The sequence below is a fragment of the Pantherophis guttatus genome, chromosome 17 (genome assembly GCF_059756535.1).
Source record: "Pantherophis guttatus breed Tessera chromosome 17, ASM5975653v1, whole genome shotgun sequence".
Lineage (NCBI taxonomy): Eukaryota > Metazoa > Chordata > Lepidosauria > Squamata > Colubridae > Pantherophis > Pantherophis guttatus.
In genome coordinates this window covers 13,504,524-13,525,491 of record NC_142079.1, presented here as the reverse complement: position 1 = coordinate 13,525,491, position 20,968 = coordinate 13,504,524, and the positions used below count along the sequence as shown (strand labels likewise).

The 20,968-nt window shown below is 46.2% G+C and overlaps 1 protein-coding gene and 1 long non-coding RNA gene across 3 annotated transcripts in view; both read left to right on the top strand.

Moving 5' to 3' along the window:
* The window catches only part of LOC117676073 (transmembrane protein 132B), a 254,719-nt gene that overhangs the window by 5,220 nt on the left and 228,531 nt on the right, over positions 1-20,968 (top strand). Inside the window, exon 1 of one of the 2 annotated variants that reach the window (XM_087880055.1) lies at positions 1,653-1,829. The exons of the other annotated variant lie outside the window; for it this stretch is intronic. The gene's annotated coding sequence lies outside the window, so the exon portion shown is untranslated. Of the gene's footprint in view, positions 1-1,652; positions 1,830-20,968 lie in introns of those variants that run through there. 2 annotated transcript variants of the gene reach the window in all.
* Positions 10,250-13,430, top strand: LOC148111679 (uncharacterized). Its single transcript, XR_015730242.1, has 2 exons — positions 10,250-10,619; positions 13,144-13,430. It is a non-coding gene; the product is annotated as an uncharacterized LOC148111679 (long non-coding RNA).

Here is a 20,968-nt window from a genome sequence, read left to right as displayed (position 1 = left end):
GAGAGAGATAATTTTTTTTGGGTGAGCTGGAGTTCCATCTCTGGGGAAAAAATATGCTGGTTTTTCGAGAGCCGAGCGAGGAGATTTTTTTTAGATCTCTGGGGGGAGGGAAAGAGACACCTAGATTTAGATTCATTGAAAAATCTAGATGGATCTAGATTTCAGATCAAGAAGAGCCTGCTTTAGTTGCAAACTCAGTGGGATGCTTTGCTTCAGTGCTGTCTCTTTAGCCTACCTTACAAGGTTATTAAATCAACCAAGATAAAGCTGGTTTGATTAAAGAAAGGAGAGAGATGAGGGATGGTTAATTCTAACAGATTAACAGAGTTGGAAGGTATCTTGGAGGTCATCTAGTCTAAGCAGGAGACTCTCCACCATTTCTGACAGATGGCAGTCCAGTCTCTTCTTGAAAGCCTCCAGTGATGAAGCTCCCACAACTTCTGAAGGCAACTCCTGTTCCATCGGTTGATTGTTCTCACTGTCAGAAAATTCCTCCTTATTTCTAGGTTGAATCTCTCCTTGATCAGTTTCCATCCATTATTCCTTGTCTGGCCTTCAGGTGTTTTGGAGAATAGCTTGATCTCCTCCTCTCTGCTATCCTGTCTCCCCTGGTCCTTCTCTTCACTGGACTAGCCAATTCAATCCTATAAACAGAGATGTTGTTAGCTTGTTCGGAGCTTAGTCTGTTGGACCAGCCCAAATCTGATAACCATCCACCTATTTGAGGATGGTCATAACTTGGGCTTATTTAATAAGCCATGGTTAAGCCAACCAGACCAATAGGCTGGGCTCCGAAGGTAAGAATTTCAGTCTGTGCCTTAGTATAGGGTCTGTGATGGCAAACTGATGGCACGTGTGCCAGAGGTGGTACACAGCTCCCTCTCTGTGGGCACGCGAGCCATCGCCCCAGTTCAGCTTCACCGCACATGCATATCAGCCTTCCACCGGCCAGCTGGTCTGCCATGCATGCATGGGGGGGGCAGGGCATGTGTGGGGTGTGTGCATGCATGGGGGGGATGGGGCGCATGCATTGCACATGCATTCATGCACACATGCACTTTGGGCACTCGGTCAGGAAAAGGTTAGCCATGATTGGTATAGGTAAGCGGTCCTCTTTGTCCAGTCCCACCCCACTCTGCGGCCAGCCAGAGGTGGTATTTGCCGGTTCTCCAAACTATTACCAGTACAGGCCCTTTAAACTCCAAAAATTGACCAAAAGGATCTCCCCTTTTACATTGGTTTTACATGGAGTAGAAGTCAACACTGATAAAAACTTTTTTTTTTTTGGTTTTAATTTTGGTTTTCTTTGGTGGCACTGGGCACGGAGGGGCCGTGGCCGATGTGCCAGGGCAAAAGGCTGGGGGAGGGCCAGCCGAGGAGAAAAGTTTGTGGCTAATAACGCAGAGGCAAAAACCTGGAGGAGCCAAAAAGTCCCATTCTGTGTAACCGAATCCTTCGGTTTTGTGCCTTCTTTCCTAATCCCTGGGTGGAGTTAAAGGGCTCTGCTAAGCTCAGAAGGCTGGTCTTTTTCTTTTTCTTTTTCTTTTTCTTTTTCTTTTTCTTTTTCTTTTTCTTCCCCTTCCCCTTCCCCTTCCGCTTCCCCTTCCCTTCCCTTCCCTTCCCTTCCCTTCCCTTCCCTTCCCTTCCCTTCCCTTCCCTTCCCTTCCCTTTTCTTTTCTTTTCTTTTCTTTTCTTTTCTTTTCTTTTCTTTTCTTTTCTTTTCTTTTTCTGGTAAGGAATTACCATAGCTGAACTCCCTTGATCAATGTTGACAGTTTTCTCGTCTCTGTCTTTAAAGTAATGAAAATCGGGGAAGGCCACGTTGGCTGGTGAGTGAGCATTTTGCTACTTTAATCAAATTCTTTTAAGGGCTAATGGCTTTTTCTCCATATGGGGAAGAAAGAAAAAAAATCAACCGGGCAGGCCTTTCAGAGGGAAACCAAGTGGGGAAACTGGTTCTCTTGTCAAGCAACGGCTTCTTTTTTTGCTACGGAGGGAAAAAAAAAAATCCACTGTGATTTAATTTCTCTGCCTCTTCGTATCATCTGCTTTTGGATCTGCATCGAGACCGTGTTGTTTAAGTGAGTCCCCCACCCACCCCCCAATCGGACCAAGGATTGGCAAATCTGATTGTCAGGAAAAAGGGGATTTGTTTTCTGTGTACCCCAAGTGTCCATGATATTTATTTGGAGGGGCGGATTTGGTGTGATGTTTCGGTGCAGCAGTTCTAGATTGGTTACGGTGCAGTGCCGTGTGTGAATTCAGACCTTTTGTAACAAGCCATGGTTTAAAGCAAGCGGTGGTTTAGCAAGACGTGTTAACACCCCTTCTCCAGGGGTGGCCTTCAAAAATTTTAGCAAGGGGATGTCTGCCCGGTTGCTAGGTGGACATGGGCATGGTGGGCGTGGCCTAGTTGGCCTCCTGCACCACAGCGGGGTCTGTGTGTTTTTGCCCTCCCCGGGCTCCAGAGGCTTTTCTTAAGCCTCCAGGAGGGCAAAAATGGCCTTCCCAGGCTCCGGAGGCCCCCTGGAGGCTGGAAATGGGCCCGTTTCTGGCCTTCCCGAACTTTTGGTAGGCCTGTTTTTCACCCTCCCCAAGCCTCTGGGCATGCCCTGCACTTACCTGCATCCAAAATGAGCCGCATGGGGACTCCTGGGAGGGGTGGGGTGGGGTGGGCAGGGCCAGCCAGGAGTGGGATTTGGAGGTTCTCCGAACCGCACAGAATCTTAGCTAGAGGTTCTCCCGAACCCTTGCGAACTCCCAACCAACTCTCTGGTTTCGGTGCAGCAATTCTACATTGGTTACAGTGCAGTGCAATGCCATGTGTGAATTCGGACTCTTTGCAACAAGCCATGGTTAAAGCAAGCGGCGGTTTAATAAGATGTGTTAACACGCATAGGCCCTTCTCTGGCTTTCTCAAATGTATACGCCTCATTTATTTATTCCTTTTTTTAAAAAAAAAAAACGTAAAACGAAGTCTTCGGAGGACTCTCTCTCGGCTTACTTGATAAAATCATGTCTCTCTGTGTGTTACTGGCTCTTTTGCACATACAGAAAGAGAAGTAATCTTAAGTGTCACACGAGGAACTCTCCTCATCATAAAACATCGTGGCAAAATTCACAGATCGCGAGTCGCAAATTACATTTTTCTCTTTCTCGAGAGAGAGAGAGTAGGTGGGTTTTAATCAAACTCTCCCTGGGTAATGCAGCAAGGCAAATGGGGGCACTTACTCGCTTGTCATCTCAGCCAGGTGGGGGGCCGTGGATGATGGGGAGGGAGGCCCCTCGGAGAGGTTAAGTGGATAAGTCTTAATTTTCCCACTGAAGTTCACCGTACGCGTGAGAGAATTCTTAAAGAGGGGGAAAGAAAAAAAAAACCACCAAAAAATTCAATACAAGGCAGTCCTTGATTTATGACCACAAATGGGATCAAAATCTCTGTTGCTAAGCTAGGCAATTAAGTGAGTTGCATCTGATTTAATACATCTGGGGGGCTCTAAATGAGAGATGGGATAGTTGGGAGATCACATCTGTCTTGATCCAGGAAAGCGTTGATGCCAACAAAAGAGAATAATTACAACTCAGGATTGAAACAAGGGGTCCTTGGTGGTCTTTGAGTTTGGTTGGGTTTTTTTTTTTGCAGACATTTCAATACCCAACTAGGTAACATCATCAGTGCTAGAAGGGAGTGGGGTTTGTAGAGTGGAGGAGGAAAAGGAGAAGGAAGGACTCGGAGAAGGACTCGGGGGGTCTTTGGTGTTCTCTGAGTTTGGAGGTTTTCTTGCAGAAGTTTCATTACCCAGGTAGTAACATCATCGGTACTACAGTACTGGGGCTGATGATGTTACTTAGTTGGGTAACAAAATGTCTGCCAAAAAAACCCCCCACCAAGCTCAGACAGCACCAAGGACTCTGCAAAGTGTTGATGCGAGTCTTCGTCCAACTGCAAAGCTTTGCAGGACAATCTCGGGCCAAAGGCTGATTCTGAGCCTCGACTACCCTACAGAGTTGTTGTGAGCCTTGCTTGCTTGCTCCCTTCCTTCCTTCCTTGGACATTTGACATTCAGATCTCCTGGGAAGTGGATCAAAGTGCCAATCTTTTCCAGCTTGGCTGAGCCTCTCTTCAAATGGGTCATCAAGGGACTTTCCTTCCTTCCCTTCCTTCCTTCCTTCCTTCCTTCCTTCCTTCCTTCCTTCCTTCCTTCCTTCCTTCCTTCCTAGCCCTTTCTTCCTTCTTAGCCCTCCCTCCCTCCCTCCCTCCCTCCCTCCCTTCCTTCCTTCCTTCCTTCCTTCCTTCCTTCCTTCCTTGCCCTTCCTTGCCCTTCCTTGCTTGCATGCATTCCCCCTTCCTTCCTTCCTTGCTTGCTTGCTTGCATTGCCCCTTCCTTCCTTCTTAGCTCTTCCTTCCTTGCTTGCTCTTCCTTCCTTCCTCCCTCCCTCCCTTCCCTTCCCTTCCCTTCCCTTCCCTCAGTGCCCCACTTTCCAACCCACAATCATCATTCTTCCTCTGACCATTGCTTTCCGCCTCCTCGGATGTGGGTAGCTGCTACCATGGTGAAAAAAACGAAGCTGTGGGCGTTGTTCTTTGCCTGCTCACATGGATGGAAATATTCCCTGTGCCTCTCTGTTGTGTGGCTTGGCCATTGCCAAGTGGCATCGTCAGCCGTTTTGCGTGGAGTCTTTCGACGTTAGATGTTCTGCATGAGTGGTATTTCCAAGAGATGCACCCTGCACATTCTTGCTTTAGAGCAGGGTTTCTCAACCATGGCAGCTTGGAGATGGGTGGACTTCAATTCCCAGAATTCCCCGGCCAGCTATTCTATGCTGGCTAAGGAATTGTGGGAGTTGAAATACTCGGATCTTAAAGAACGTGGCTGGGGAATTCTGGGAGTTGAAGTTCACCCATCTAAAAGTATGTGGCTAGGGAATTCTGGGAATTGAAATCCACCCATCTTAAAGTACATAGTTAGGGAATTCTGGGAGTTGAAGTCCACCCATCTTAAAGTATGTAGCTAGGGAATTCTGGGAGTTGAAGTCCACCCATCTAAAAGTATGTGGCTAGGGAATTCTGGGAATTGAAATCCACCCATCTTAAAGTACATAGTTAGGGAATTCTGGGAGTTGAAGTCCACCCATCTTAAAGTATGTAGCTAGGGAATTCTGGGAGTTGAAGTTCACCCATCTAAAAGTATGTGGCTAGGGAATTCTGGGAATTGAAATCCACCCATCTTAAAGTACATAGCTAGGGAATTCTGGGAGTTGAAATCCACCCATCTTAAAGTATGTAGCTAGGGAATTCTGGGAATTGAAATTCACCCATCTTAAAGTACATAGCTAGGGAATTCTGGGAATTGAAATCCACCCATCTTAAAGTACATAGCTAGGGAATTCTGGGAGTTGAAATCCACCCATTTTAAAATTGCCATGACTGAGAAATACTGTTTTTAGACGCTGACCACCAAACAACTGAGGCCATGGGAGAATCCTATTGGTAATCTACGGGGCAAATTTCATGTTTTCTTTCTGCAAACAGATCTAGTTCTACAAGTTTCTACAAACAGCGGAGGGGGGGCCCCCCAGAAAACCCACTTCGTCCGGGTGTTTCATTTTCTTCCTTTTTAATTATCATCTTCAATTTGTCACGCTTGGTCTCAGAGCACAGTTGGCTGACATGTGGCTCTCGCTGATCAATATTCCTTCACCAGGTCGAAAATAGTTTTTGTGTGTGCACGTATGCATATATGTATAATAAAAATCAATCGGAACCCAAATTGGATTTGATATATTTCATGATTGGGAGATGATAGAGTTGGGAAAGAGCGGCTTTGCTTGGGAAATGTTGCTGCCTGGGTGATAAAACACTGAGAGCGAACTGGAGCAGTGGTGGGTTTCAAATATTTTTACTACCTGTTCTGTGGGCGTGGCTTGTTGGGCGTGGCAGGGGAAGGATACTGTAAAATCTCCATTCCCACCCCAATCCAGGGGAAGGATACTGCAAAATCCCCATTTCCTCCTGATCAGCTGGGACTTGGGAGGCAGAGAAAAGATGGGGGGTGGGGGGCCAGTCAGAATTTTTACTACCGGTTCTCCGAACTACTCAAAATTTCTGCTACCGGTTCTCCAGAATTGGTCAGAACCTGCTGAAACCCACCTCTGGTGGTTGGATTTGCACCCTGGACGGGAAAAAAGAAAAGAAAAGAAAAGAAAACTACAAAGACAAAAAAAAAAAAAAAAAAAGCCACACTTGCCCCTTGAAGAAGGAACAGGCAGAATCCCTCCTGCGGTGAGCCGAGTGCTTGAGTCAGATTTAAACATTGTTTAAGCACGGAGTCCTGGTCTGTTACCCCAATTCTGAGCCGAGTGCCACTGATGCCCGTGGCTGTGAATTCAGAGTTAATAGTGAGATAATTAGAGCAAGAAAGGCTAATTGATTTCCTATCTCTAATTCTGTACCACTTAGTACTTAACGGGGGTAAATTTATCCCCTTTTAAAAAGGAGGGGAAAAAAAAAGCTGGACAGACTGACAAGGATGTCATTGGGGAAAGGGATCTATCGACAAGATTAAGGAGGTAGTTAGGAAGCGATGGCAGATGGGGAAAAAAGAAAAAAGAAAGAAAAAAGAAAGGAAGGAAGGAAAGGAGAGCAGTGGGAGGGAGAGAAAGAAAGACAAAGAAAGAAAGAAAAAAGAAGAGGAGGGCAGTGGGAGGGAGGGAGAGAAAGAAAGAAAGAAAGAAAGAAAAAAGAAAAGGAGGAGAGCAGTGGGAGGGAGAGAAAGAAAGAAAGAGAAAGAAAGGAAAGAAAGGGCATGGGAGGGAGGGAGAGAGGGAAAGAAAGGGAAAGAGAAAGAAAAAAGAAAGACAAACAAGGAAGGAAGGAGAACAGTGGAAGGGAGGGAGAGAAAGAGAAAGAAAAAGAAAGAAAGAGGGCAGTGGGAGGGAGGGAGGAAGAGAGGGAGGGAGGGAGGAAGAGAGGGAAAGAAACAGACTGAAAGAAAAGAAAGAGAGGAAGGAGGGATGGAGGAAGGGAAATGAGGGAGGAAGGAAGGAGAGATAGGTTGGAAAAAAGAAGGAAGAGAAACGAGATGGAGGAAGGGAGGGAGGGAGGAAGGAAGGAAGGAAGGTTGGTTGGTTCCCACGGTTGATGGAGCCATAAGGGAAGAGATGTTCTCTGTCTTAGCATCTTGTGATCAGGGACCTCAAAAGGGGGCAAAAAAGTCAATCCAGTAACCACAACCCTACCATCAAAGCCCTACCTCTTTCTCTCCCAGATCAAAAGAGTGGGGCTTCGTCACATAGTTATGACCCCCTCTTAATTTTCCTGACCCCCCCTCCCCTCCCCACATGGACACCCCTGTTGCCATGTTACCTTGGTCTCTCTTCCCCAACCGTTTCCAGCTGCGTCACGAATCTTTCAAGAAGAGATTGGATTCTGCCATTTGGGTTGGGCTAGATCAGTGTTTCTCAACCTTGGAAGCTTGAAGATGGGTGGACTTCAACTCCCAGAATCCCAGCAGTGCTGGCTGGGGGATTCTGGGAGTTGAAGTCCACCCATCTTCAAGCTACCAAGGTTGAGAAACACTGGGCTAGATGATCTACAAGCAGGGGTGAAATCTACATACCTTTCTTACCGGTTCGGAAGTGCACGTTCTACATGCGCAGAAGGTAAAAAAACCACACCCAGGCGGCGATCGCTACCGGATCGCCGAACCACAGGGAAAAATCGCTACCTGATCGGGCGATCCGGTCCAATCCGGGAGCATTTCACCCCTGCCGACAAGATCCCTTCCAACCTCTATTCACCTGTTAATCTTCTCCTTGCATCCAGCTCGAACTCTCGCCCTGCGGTGTGAAGGTGTTTTGAGTTGGTTGGGCCTTGAGATAAATTAGCCACCCTTGGGTAAAAGGGGCGCCTCGTGCAAATCTATTTCCAACAGTCCTTCTCTACTTTACATGTTAAGAGACCTTCAACTCTCAAGCCTATTTTCGCCCCGTGCTGCATCCTACCTATATTTCTTCCTCCACCTTCTTGACAGAAGGTTGAACAAAGGTTGATTGGCTTGATATTTCTCTATCTTTCTCCCACTTCCTTTTTAATATATATATATATATATATATATATCTCGTTGAAAGGGCATCTCTATTGTCCTTTCAACGGTTGGGCTGCTTTCTGGAGCATAAGATGACATAATTACAGTTTTACCTGCGACGGTGAGTTGGCTTTAACACATATTTATGTCTTCTTCCAAAACCAGACCAAGTTACTCAGCACAACCTCAGTTTGGCTGTCACTTCAAAAAAGTGTGGCTTAAACTTTCGTCTCTCGCTTAGGAGAGGAATGAGTCAGGATTTCAACCCTCTCCCCGTTCTTCCAAAATATTCTCGGCTCGCCTAGTTTTTTTTTTTTTTTTTTTTAAGAAGTATTATTAATTTTGGTCAACGTTGACTTTCTTTCCCAATTTAAAGGTCTGGCATCTTGTCTCTTGCGTAATCCCTTATGGCAAGGTATTATTCCTCCTAATGAAATAATGAGGATGCATTATCTGTTAACACTGGTAATTATTGAATAAGCTAATTATAATGCTAATTGCCTGCACTTTAATATAATTTATAAGTTTGGGAGGAACATTTTCAAAGGCTGGTGGTGACAAGTCACCCAGGACACTGTTATAGGATAGGATTGTTATGGATGTTCGACATAAATAACGTTTAATGATACATGCTGAATTTCTGCTCTGTGAATTTTCACCATGCTTTGCAAAAATCCCTATGGATTGTTTTCCTGCTGATCTACACCGAGGTGAGCATGTTGGCATTCAGGGAAGGAGAGGCAACATTTCCTGATGCCAAGCCTTGTTGGAAGGAGAAGAGGAGCCCCAGAAAAGAACTGAAACATGCACCACGAGAAGAGAATAGTTGTGGCCCAGGGTTAAACTGTGGGGTCCTTGTTGCTCTCTGAGCTGGCTGGTTTCTTTGCAGATGCTTCAAGACCCAACGAGGGAACATTATCAGTGCTAGAACGGAGTGGGGTTTGTGGAGAGGAGGAGAAAGGAGGAGGAGGAGGAGGAGAAGGAGAAAGGAGGAGGAGGACTGCGGGGTCCTTGTTGCTCTGAGCTGGGTGGTTTCTTTGCAGATGTTTCAAGACCCAACGAGGGAACATTGTCAGTGCTAGAATGGAGTGGGGTTTGTGGAGAGGAGGAGAAAGGAGGAGGAGGAGGAGGAGAAGGAGAAAGGAGGAGGAGGACTGCGGGGTTCTTGTTGCTCCAAGCTGGGTGGTTTCTTTGCAGATGTTTCAAGACTCAACGAGGGAACATTGTCAGTGCTAGAACGGAATGGGGTTTGTGGGGAGGAGGAGAAAGGAGGAGGAGGAGTAGGAGGACTGTAGGGTCCTTGTTGCTCTCTGAGCTGGCTGGTTTCCTTGCAGATGTTTCAAGACCCAACGAGGGAACATTATCAGTACTAGAAGTGGGGTTTGTGGAGAGGAGGAGGGGGGATGATTAAGATTGTGGGGTCCTTGTTGTTCTCTGAGCTTGGTGGTTTTTTTTCAGACATTTCATGACCCAACTAGTTGAGCTAGTTGGGTCATGAAACCCCTGCAAGAAAGAGCACCAGAGACCCCACATGACGGCTCATAACTATCAGAGGAAAAGAAAAACAGGCCACGCCGTCCCTGAAGTCTTCTCAACATACTTTGATCCATCCGGCTCTGCTTCAAAGATTTCATTTTCGAGACATCTCCAATCCTTTTTTTTCACCTTCCTTGGATCCGTTCCAATTTGTCTGGAATGTGGTTCTCAAAACTGGACCCAGATATTGTGGGGGTGTCTCTGACTCTACAGTCCCACAAGTCCCCTTTATGGGCTGAAGGACATCTGGGCCGCCATCTACCTAAAGATATTTGCTCGGCAGCCGTTGAAGAGCGTACTCTTGCCACCGCCTCTCTCTTTCACCACCTTAAAATGTCTTCACGCCATAAATAACATCAGGCTCCCTCTCCAATCAAGGGAGAGGAAGGGCTTAAATCCTTGCTGATGGGTTTATTACCATGTCCATAAAACAATGAGGACCTGTGACCAACCCCTGGCACTTAAAACGGGCTATAAATCTTGGTTCCTCTCTTGAGAGAAGGGTGGGGGGGGGGGGAAACCAGGACAACTATGCAGATGTTGGCGAGCTAATTTCACGGCAAGGTAACATCTGCTTTAGCTTCAGTCTAAAAATTCTGCATTAAAGGTAAAGGTTCCCCTCGCACATATGTGCTAGTTGTTCCCGACTCTAGGGCGTGGTGCTCATCTCCGTTTCCAAGCCGAAGAGCCAGCGCTGTCCGAAGACGTCTCCGTGGTCATGTGGCCGGCATGACTCAATGCCAAAGGCTCATGAAACGCTGTTCCCTTCCCACCAACAGTGGTCCCTATTTTTCTACGTGCATTTTTTACGTGCTTTTAAACTGCTAGATTGGCAGAAGCTGGGACAAGTCACGGGAGCTCACCCCGATACGCGGCACTAGGGATTCGAACCGCTGAACTACCAACCTTTCGATTGACAAGCTCAGCATCTTAGCCACTGAGCCACCATGTCCCTTGCAATTTGTTCCATCATTGCAACAGCCACCTTGACTGCAGGTGAGGGAGAAATTGATTGTGGCACAGATGCTACACTTACAGAGAGTCCTCGTCCTGCGATTGCTCGTTTAGCAGCTGTTCAAAATTCATCCCTGCGGTCATGAGTTCAAAATTCAGGCGCTTGGCAACTGGCGTGGATTTACAACGGTTGCAGCATGGGGTGTCTGTGTGTGTGTGTCACATGATTGTTGTTTCTGGCCTTCTCAGCCGGCTTCTGATAAGCAAAGTCAATGGAGAAAGTGGACTCGCTTAATGACCGCATGATTTACTTAACAACTGCAGGGATTAGTTTAAGGCAAGGTGGAAAGGGGAAAAAGGGGGAAGGGGAAAAAAAGGACATCAATTTGGATGACACTCCCTTAACAATCATATCACTTAGTTCCCACCCCAGTTGCGGTTGTTATTTGAGGACTACCTATAATAAAGCTGAACTATATTAGAATCAGAGCTGGAAGGGACCTTGGAGGTCTTCTAGTCCAGACCCCTGCTCAAGCAGGAGATCCTCTACCATTTCAGACAAGGGACTGTCCAGTCTCTCCTTAAAAGCATCCAGTGATGGAGCATCTACAACTTCTGGAGGCAACTTCTGTTCCACTTGTTAATTGTCCTCACTGTTAGGAAGTTTCTCCTTAATTCTAGATTGCTTCTCTCTTTGATCAGTTTCCATCGATGATTCCTTGTCTGGCCTTCAGGTGCTTTGGAAAATAGTTTGACCCACTCGTCTCTGTGGCAGCCCCTCAAATATTGGAAGATGCTATCAGGACTCCCCTGGTCCTTTTCTTCACTAGACTAGCCAGGCCCAGTTCCTGCAACCGTTCATCATACGTTTTAGCCTCCAGGCCTTTAATCATTTTAGATAGATTCAGATTAACAGAGGTGGAAGGGACCTTGTAGGTCATCTAGTCCAACCCCCCGCCCAAGCAGGAGACTCTACACCATTTCTGACAGATGGCCATCCAGTCTCTTCTTGAAAGCCTCCAGGGATGAAGCTCCCACAACTTCCGAAGGCAACTTCTGTTCCATCGGTTGATTGTTCTTACTGTCAGGAAATTCCTCCTTATTTCCAGGTTGAATCTCTTCTTGTTCAGTTTCCATCCATTATTCCTTGTCTAACCTTTGGGTACCTTGGAAAATAGCTTGATCCCCTTCCTCCTCTCTGGGGCAGCCCCTCAAATATTGGAAGACTGCTATCATGTTTCCCCTGGTACTTCTCTTCACTAGACTAGCCAAACCCAAATCCTGCAGCTGTTCTTCATATGCTTTAGTCTCCAAGCCTTCAATCATCTCAGTTGCTCTTCTTTGCACTTTTTCCAAAGTCTCAACATCTTTTTTTAAAAAAATGTGGTGACCAAAATTGAATGCAATATTCCAGGTGTGGTCTCACTAAAGCTTTATAAAGCACTAATCCTTCACATGCTTTTGATTCTATGTCTCTGTTTATACAACCAAGGATTGTATTAACGTTTTTGGCTGCTCTGCACACAACTGACTGATATCATGTCATGTTCAGATATGACTATCCGAAGCGGACACTGAATCTCATCCAGAATTCATGCCATCCAGGTTTCCTTTCTCTGCAGAGAAATGTTTGCTCAGTCTGCAGAGAGTCACTCCTAGTATTTTGGGGGCAACCCCCCTCCCAAATTCCAGAGAGCATCTTAGCACTGCATGTCCCCAAAAGTAGGATAAAACTTCTCCAATAAAATCCAGGGGATGTTTTGAAAGTGAGACAGAAAGGAGCTAAAATTGGCCCGCCCGGCGACCCATTCCAGCTGCCAAATGTTCCTATTATTCCAACCTGCCCTCCCCAAAACAAAACAGAGGGGGGAAAGTGCAAAAAGAAAAAAAAAGAGAGAGAGAGAATTCGCACCAGCCTATCCATCTGTCTGGGTGGTGGGTGGAATTGAGCTACATTCCTCTAAAACAGCATTTCTCAAGCTTGGCAGCTTTCAGAGGGGGTACAACTCCCAGAATTCTGATCTGGTTGGGGAATTCTGGGAGTTGCAGTCCACCCCTCTGAAAACTGCCAGTGTCATGCCCCCATCGGAGCCTGAATCTTCGGAGGATGACAAGTCGGAACTGGAACCTATGGAGATCTAGGGGGCGGCTTTGTTGGCTTCGGAGGAATGTGGGGTGGGGTGAGGCAGCCCAGGGCCCCTCAGGATTGGGACAGCTTGTTACCAGGGGGCAGGATGACCAAGAGAGGGCATGCAGTGGACATGAGGAATGACAGAGCTCAGGCGATGAGCAAGGACCGCCCCACTCCTGATCCCTGAGCACAGAGAGTGGAGAGAAGGTGGGAACAGCGCAGGCTGCCTCAACGATTCAGGAGGAGAGCGTCCCATCCCTCTTCACGAGGCACACCTGGGGACTGAGATTTAAGGAGACGCTGTGGGGAGGGGCATTTGTCGGGAACAAATACTGAATTGGTAGAGTTGGGTGTGCCGGTACAGACTTTTGGAGTTTGCAGGACAGCTTGCTTCTTCCTGACTTCATGGACTCATTGTTTGTTCTTTGGTTCAAGGACTCTTTTCCCCGTTCCTTTGCTTTGCTGGACTGGGCACAGCCAGAGGCTGCCATGCCAAGAATGTGGGAGCATTTGGGGGGCAAATTTGGAGCATTAAAGGGGAGTTTGAACTCTCAGCTGGATGTGGGACCTTCGTGCCTCGTCCCGGATCATCACAGTCAAGCTTCAGCAACATCACTCTGAGTCAACATTAGAGCTGCACGTGTGAACATAAAACTGGTGTTTCCCCTCTTCCCCCAATGCTGTTTGTTCTGAAAAAGTAAAGTCGACATGTAAACATCCTATTTAGACCTCAGTGTGTCTTTCTTGATGTGTGCATATGCGTGTGTGTCTGTGTGTTGATATTGTTTGGGATATCACAAGGAGGTTGCATTTCATGAATTACCGGTGTGGGTTCCGGGCTAAACCGATTCCCTTTTTTATCAAAACGACAGCTGCCCTTCAGTTTGTTCTACCAGCCCGGGTGATCGATTTGAGTTTTCTGTGCATGTCATAAGTAATTTGACCCTGAGCTGCACAAAAAACAAAGTGATGTTTAGAAGATGCGCCTCTGTTTCCTAAAAGTTATAGGGTTTTTTGTTCCCCCCCCCCTCCTTTGCTCATTACTAAACAAGAGACGTGCTTCTCTTTCTCTCTCGGTAAACAATGCTTGTAATTAAAAGAACTCGCTGGCAATCTGATTAGACGAAGTACTTAAAAATTAATTTACAATATTGTAGCTCCCTTGCCCTAGGTATCCTTTCTCTGCACTGTGCGTTTATGAACATACGATGCTTACATTAGCCCGGTTAAATGGTTATAAAGATTAATTTGCATCCAAAGTCATTGCAATGAATCAACTGATAACACAAGCTGGATCTGGTTCAAATTCTATTATACGGTATGCACTGATTTAATTTTTTTTATGTGTGCAGGGGGGAAGCAGTTTAAGATTGGGGAGAGAAAAGGCACCCAAGATGAAGCTGGTGGGGGCTAGTAGCATGCATATTTATTTCTCTTGCAAGGTAATTTGGCAATTTGCGCGTAGCCTAACCATGACTTGAGTTTTCACGTCGCTTTTAAAACTTCCGGTGGTTTGTCTCGTTTAAGCTTGGCTTGAGTTTAAATATATCGGTGGATGTATTCAGTCAATCATGGTTTATTGGCTAAAGTGTCATCACTCAAAGAAATCACAGATCAGTGCAGCATAAATCTAGCCAACATTTGAAGGTATTGGAGACCTTGGCTATATCTAGCTTAACAGCCTCTCATACCTCTCAATTTAGAGTATCAAACTTAACTGTTCTCAGACTTAGTGAGGACATCTTTATGTATGGCTTTTTCCCTTGAAGCTCTCTGAGTTTGGTAGTTTTCTTGCAGATGTTTCATGACCAAACTAGGTAACAGCATCAGTTGTTGTGGCCCGCCAGCGGCCTGCGCGGATCATGGTTGATCTCGATGACGAGGAGGCTGGTGTGGGGTCGCGCCAGCAGCCTGAACAGCTGGCGCTCGCGTCGGACAGCGAGGAGGCTGAAGAGGATGTGGTGCCAGAGGCAGAGACTCAGCCAGGGCCTTCAGAACCTCCAGAGGCTCCTTCAAGTGGAGAGAGCAAAGTGGAGGAGCCTCTCCTCAATGCTCAAGCACGCAGGGCTGCCAAAAGGCAGGAGTGGCTACTCAGGAGGAGGAGGTCTCCTCGAGAGTAGGGCTTGGGGTTAATTGGCCACTCCCTTAGCCTATTTAAAGGAGTTAGTAATTTCTTGCTGGAAACAACGTGTAATTATTACAGAGCATTTTGGAGAGTGAGTGTCTTATCGTATCTTGTTTTCTGGGCTGGTTGCCAACCTTTGCCGGACTTTGTTTATTCTTGGTACATTATAACTTTGATAAGGACCGTTGGTGTGTGTCACAACCCTTGGGAATCCGGAGCAGGGGCAGAACATCAGTGCTAACACTGATCAGCTAGTACTAGCACTGATGATGTGCCCTACTTGGGTCATGAAACATCTGCAAGAAAACTACTAACTTCAGAGAGCACCAACAACCCCCATAGTCCTCCTCCCCCTCCTGCTCCCCCTCCTCCTCTCCCTTTTATCACTGATGATGTTCCCTAGTTGGGTCATGAAACGTCTGCAAGAAAACTACCATCCGAGCTTGGTGGTTTTCTTGCAGACGTTTCATGATCCAACTAGGGAACATCATCAGTGATAAAAGGGAGGGGAGGAGGGGGACTTAGTCCTCCTCCTGCTCCTCCCCCTTCCCTCCTTACACTGATGTTGTTACCTAGTTGGGTCATGCAATTTCTGCAAGAAAACCACCAAGTTCAGAGAGCACCAAGGACCCTCATAGTCCTCCTCCTCCTCCTCCTCCTCCTCCTCCTCCTCCTCCTCCTCCTCCTCCTCCTCCTCCTCCTCCACCTCCTCCTCCTCCTCCTCCTCCTCCTCCTCCTCCTCCTCCTCCCTTCTATCACTGATGATGTTATTTTATTTTATTTAGTATAGTATAGTTTATTGAATAGCCCAAAGGCCTTTTCAAACAAAACAGAAGAGAAAAAGGGAAAAAGATAAAACAGTTACAAAAATAGCAATCTAAAAATATATGATAGATGACATTAAAATTTTACCATATCAAATTTCAATAGCTAAGTTGCCAAGACTAGAAGACTAGATAACCCAAATAGGATAGCTCCTCTCTTATTTTATTTTATTTTATTTTAATTTAATTAATTCAATTTATATGCCGCCCCTCTTCGAAGACTCAGGGCGGCTCACAATACATTTTAAAAAATCATTATTAAAAAACATTTAAAAATTAAAAACATTAAAAACTCATTCATGCCAATCATGGCCGGAATTTTGCCTCGTTGGAGAATGTGGTTTATGATGCAGACTGAGAGGAGGGGGGGAAACAGGGTCAAAGTTGAGCCGTAACGTACGTGCGGCAGAGTAGACCTCACTGAGTAGAGGCCGACACGCTTCTCCTGTAGAGTGTCAGCCATTCCCTCGACACATGATCCCGGGGACCATAATAAATAATTGGATTTCTTTTGAAACTTGGCTCGGGACTCATGTGTTAATTAGGGCATCTGTCGGAACCTTGGCAGTTGGGTCGCAAAACGCCTGCAAGACAACCATCAAACTCAGAGAGCACCAAGAACCCCACAGTTCAAACTTGAGCTACAAATGCTTCCATTGATTTATTTTCTGATGTACACTTCTTTAAAAAAAAAAAAAAAAAGATTCGAATTTCTAATCTGGGACTTGACCTGCAAAACAATTTTTGTGTTTTTTCCCCCCCATCTTTTTGAGGGTTAGAGGTCTATAACTTCCACCCCAAAAAACCGTCCGTCTCTTTCCTGGAACCGGCTTTTAAAAACCGCCGGCCGGAGTCCCTGCGTCCGATGTCCCTTTGCCGTGACCAAAATGTGACACTCTCTGCCTTGGCCATCGGAATTGCGTGCATCTTGATTGATTTCATTGCCAGTAGAGCCGATGATCCTTTGTTGCTAACGCGAATCCTCGCCGCAGATCCTTTGGGCGCTGCGGTTTCTAGGGTGTTCCTTTCCTTAAATATCTCTTCACTCCTTCGGAGCACTATTTCTGGGAAGGTTGCAACTCTCGTTTCTCTTTGATTTCCCCCTGCCGAGAAATGTCACCTCTCTCTCTCTCTCTGTGTATGTTTTTCTCCTTTCATTTTAAAGACTTGATTTTGGAGATGTGGAGGGAAAGCAGTGAGTCAGTCAGTCAGTCTCTCTCTCTCTCTTCCATTCTCTCTCCTCTCTTTCTCTCTCTCTGTCTCTCTCTGTTTTCTCTCTGTTTTATTCTCTCTCTCTCCTCTCTCTCTCTCATTCTCTCTCTCTTTCTCTCTCTGTCTTTCCCTCTCTTGCTTTCATTCTCTCTCTCTCCTCTCTCTTATTCTCTTTCTGTCTTTCTCTCTCTGTCTTTCCCTCTCTCGCTTCCATTCTCTCTTTCTCTCTCTGCCTTTCTCTCTCTTTCATTCTCTCTCCTCTCTCATTCTCTTTCTGTCTGTCTTTCTCTCTCTCTGCCTTTCTCTCTCTGTCTTTTCTCTCTGTTTCATTCTCTCTTTCTCTCTCTCTTTCTCTCTCTCTTTCTCTCTGTCTTTCATTCTCTTTCTCTCTCTGTCTTTCTCTCTCTTTCATTCCCTCTTTCTCCCTCTGTCTTTCTCTCTCTCTCTCCTCTCTCTCTCATTCACTCTTTCTCTCTCTGTCTCTCTTTCATTCCCTCTTTCTTTCTCTGTCTTTCTCTCTCTCTTTCATTCCCTCTTTCTCTGTCTTTCTCTCTGTCTTTCATTCCCTCTTTCTCTGTCTTTCTCTCTCTCTGTCTTTCTCATTCTCTCTTTCTCCCTCTGTCTTTCTCTCTCTTTCATTCCCTCTTTCTCCCTCTGTCTTTATCTCACTCTCCGATCTCTCTCATTCTCTCTTTCTCTCTCTGTCTTGCTTTCATTCCCTCTTTATCTCTCTGTCTTTCTCTCTCTGTCTCTCTTTCATTCCCTCTTTATTTCTCTGTCTTTCTCTGTCTCTTTCATTCCCTCTTTCTCTGTCTTTCTCTGTCTCTCTCTTTCTCTGTCTTTCTCATTCTCTCTTTCTCCCTCTGTCTTTCTCTTTCTCTCTCTCTCTCTTTCATTCCCTCTTTCTCTCTCTGTCTTTCTCTCTCTCTCTTCCCCCTCCTCCCTTCCTTGAGGTGTCAAGACCGAAAAAGCCCTCCCGATGTGTGAAAAAGACGTCAGGTTGTCAGGCTTGGGAGTTTACTTACAAAACGGTGGAAGCTCGGAAGGGGAATATTCTTTGGATTTTTTGGGGGGGAGGGAGGAGTGGGAGTTGGGTTATTTAATTATTCCACTCCTCCCCTTCCAGCTTTGATGGTCCTGGCAATATCGTGATGCCTGCCCCTCTTTTTCTCTTCCCCATCTTCTCTTTTCCAGACCTTCTATGGAAAGAAGAGAATCTTGCTTTGGGAATCCATTTTTTGGGGAAATTGCAGGGTAGGAGATTTCCTGGGCAGTTTGTTGGAAAGAAACCCGGAGATGCTTCTCGCTCTCTAAATCTCTCTTAACTGGCCAGCCGCTGTAATCAGCAACACGAAAGGTCTGAACTGGTTTATTCTCGTGGCCAGGAGGTGGCCTCTTTCTGCTAGAGATTAGACGTTCCTGAACTCTTGGCTCTCTATCAGGGTTTCTGATTTTCTCTCTGGCCCATCTCTTCTCTTTCCTCCTGTCACCTACAGGTAGCCTCAGCTGCTCCATCCATCCATCCATCCATCCATCCATCCATCCATCCATCCATCCATCCATTTCTCCCCTCGCCAGATGGCTACATTTCCCAAACTGCTTTATTTATTTATTTATTGGTTCGATTTATATGCCGCCCTTCTCTGGAGACTCAGGGTGGCTTACAGTGCGTTAAACAATAGCCTTCATACTTTTGTATATACCTGCTTAGTAGGGCTTTCGGCCCCCCCCAAGCGGTGTTCTTTTTTATACAAAGTTAGCTTATTGCCCCCACAATCCAGGTCCTCACTTTACCTACCTCGAAAGGATGGAAGGCTGAGTCAACCTTGAGCCTGGTGAGATTTGAACTCGCAGTAATTGCAGGCAGCTGGTGCTACTTAACAGTGCTTTTAGTCTGCTGCGCCACCAAGGCTCTTATTTGAACCCACAGCTTTGAAGCCAGGGCTGGTTTAAGTTCTCCACTTCCTCTCTGTGAGAAAGGAAGAATTTGAGGAGGTCCTTGGGGCTCTGAAATCCCCTTGGTGGTTTTTCCGTGGGCATTTCATGACCTAACTAGGTAACATCATCAGTGCTAGAGGAGGATCGGGTTTGCAGAGTGGAGAAGAAGAAGATGATGAGGAGGTCTGTAGGATCCTTGGTGTTCTCTGAGCCTGGTGGTTGTCTCACAGATGTTTCATGACCCAGACTAGGTAACATCATGAGTGTAGATCATCACTGCCCTGTTTTCCCTGAAAATAAGACCCAACCGGAAAATAAGCCCTAGCACGACTTTTTCAGGATGCTCGTAATATAAGCCCTACCCCCAAAATAAGCCCCAGTGAAGATTGTCAGCCAGATGGATGCATTTAGTACCGTATTTCCCCCCAAATAAGACCTAACCAGAAAATAAGGCCTAATGCATCCTTTGAAGCAAAAATTAATATAAGACCCAGCCTTATTTTCGGGGAAACACAGTAGCATTGATGAAGTTACTTAGTTTGGGCAATGAAACCATCTGCAAGATGACAACCAAGCTCAGAGACCATGAAGGACTCCACAGTCGTCCTTCTCCTTCTTCCTCCTCCTGTCTCCTCCACTCCACAAACTGCCACTCCCTTCTAGCACTGATGATGCTGTCTAGTTGGGTCATGAAACATGTGCAAGAAAACCACCAACCTCAGAGAGCGCCAAGGATGCCACGGTTCAACCCTGAGCTACAAATATTCTCCTTTTAAAGAAGAATTTACTCATTCTGGGCACCAGGCAAGGACAGGCCTTTAGCTGTGAACAAATGGAGCCTATCATCCCTTTATTTTTAGCCTCGCCTTGTTGGTTTGTAAGAGGGGCGCACAGCCAAGCTAGCGGTGCAATGTGGTTGAACCAGCGGTGGGTTTCACATATTTTTCTTACTGGTTCACCGCATGCATGCCTTCCACGCATAAGCCCGGCCTTCCGTGCGTGAGGCTGGCCTCAAAAACGTGGCTTAATAGAACGGCATAGGGCCGGGGCGGATCAATTGCTGCTACCAGCTGAATATCACCACTAGGTTGAACCATGAAGGTATTTGACTGGCAGGGCTGTCTTAACACATGGGCCTGATGGGCACGTGCCCACGGGCCCCACGAGCACAGGCGCCCCTTACTAATCTGCACAAGTTAACCCTTCAACGCACCTCGTATCGTATAAATACAGCAACATTTATTACATTTCACTGCGTTTTTTAAAATTAATACTAACGTGCAAAATGTATGTTTCATTTTATCGACCATTTGCATTTTTTTATTCCTGTGAGTCGTTGTCGTAGGGGCCCCAGTACACTGCTTTGCCCGGGGGGCCCATAATGCAGTTAAGACGGCTCTGCATTTGAGTGAGGACCAGAAATCTCTTCCTGGTTTTGGGGTATCTCCCAATGGAAGGAAATCTCTCTAGGCTTCAAGAGATTTTATTGCTCTTGGCCAGGATGTGCACTATAGGCAGGGATTTATTTATTTATTTATTTATTTATTTATTTATTTGTTTGTTTGTTTGTTTGTTTGTTTGTTTGTTTGTTTATTTATTGGTTCGATTTATATGCCGCCCTTCTCCGGAGACTCAGGGCGGCTTACAATGCGTTAAGCAATAGCCTTCATACTTTTGTATATACCTGCTTAGTAGGGCTTTCGCCCCCCCCCCCAAGCGGTGTTCTTTTTTATACAAAGTCAGCTTACTGCCCCCACAATCCGGGTCCTCATTTTACCCACCTCGGAAGGATGGAAGGCTGAGTCAACCTTGAGCCTGGTGAGATTTGAACTCACAGTAATTGCAGGCAGCTGGTAACTAAGTGCTACTTTTTAACAGCACTTTAGTCTGCTGCTCCACCAAGGCACCAATTTAAATTTTGTTCCTAAGAGAATGGGGTTTTCCTGGTCCTTGAAAATCCACAGAATGCCAGTCTTTTTGTGGCCAGAGAGAAGCTGAGCCTTAAAAGCGCTTTTCCTAGCTAGATGGGCTTTCTCCTCCTTTAAACGTGATGCCTTATCATTCTGTCATATCCATCAGTGGCTCAATTCAATCTTTGCTAGAAGGTATTTCAATGTTGCAAGGGGGGAAAAAAAGCACCTAGGAATGTGTTCTGCTGGCA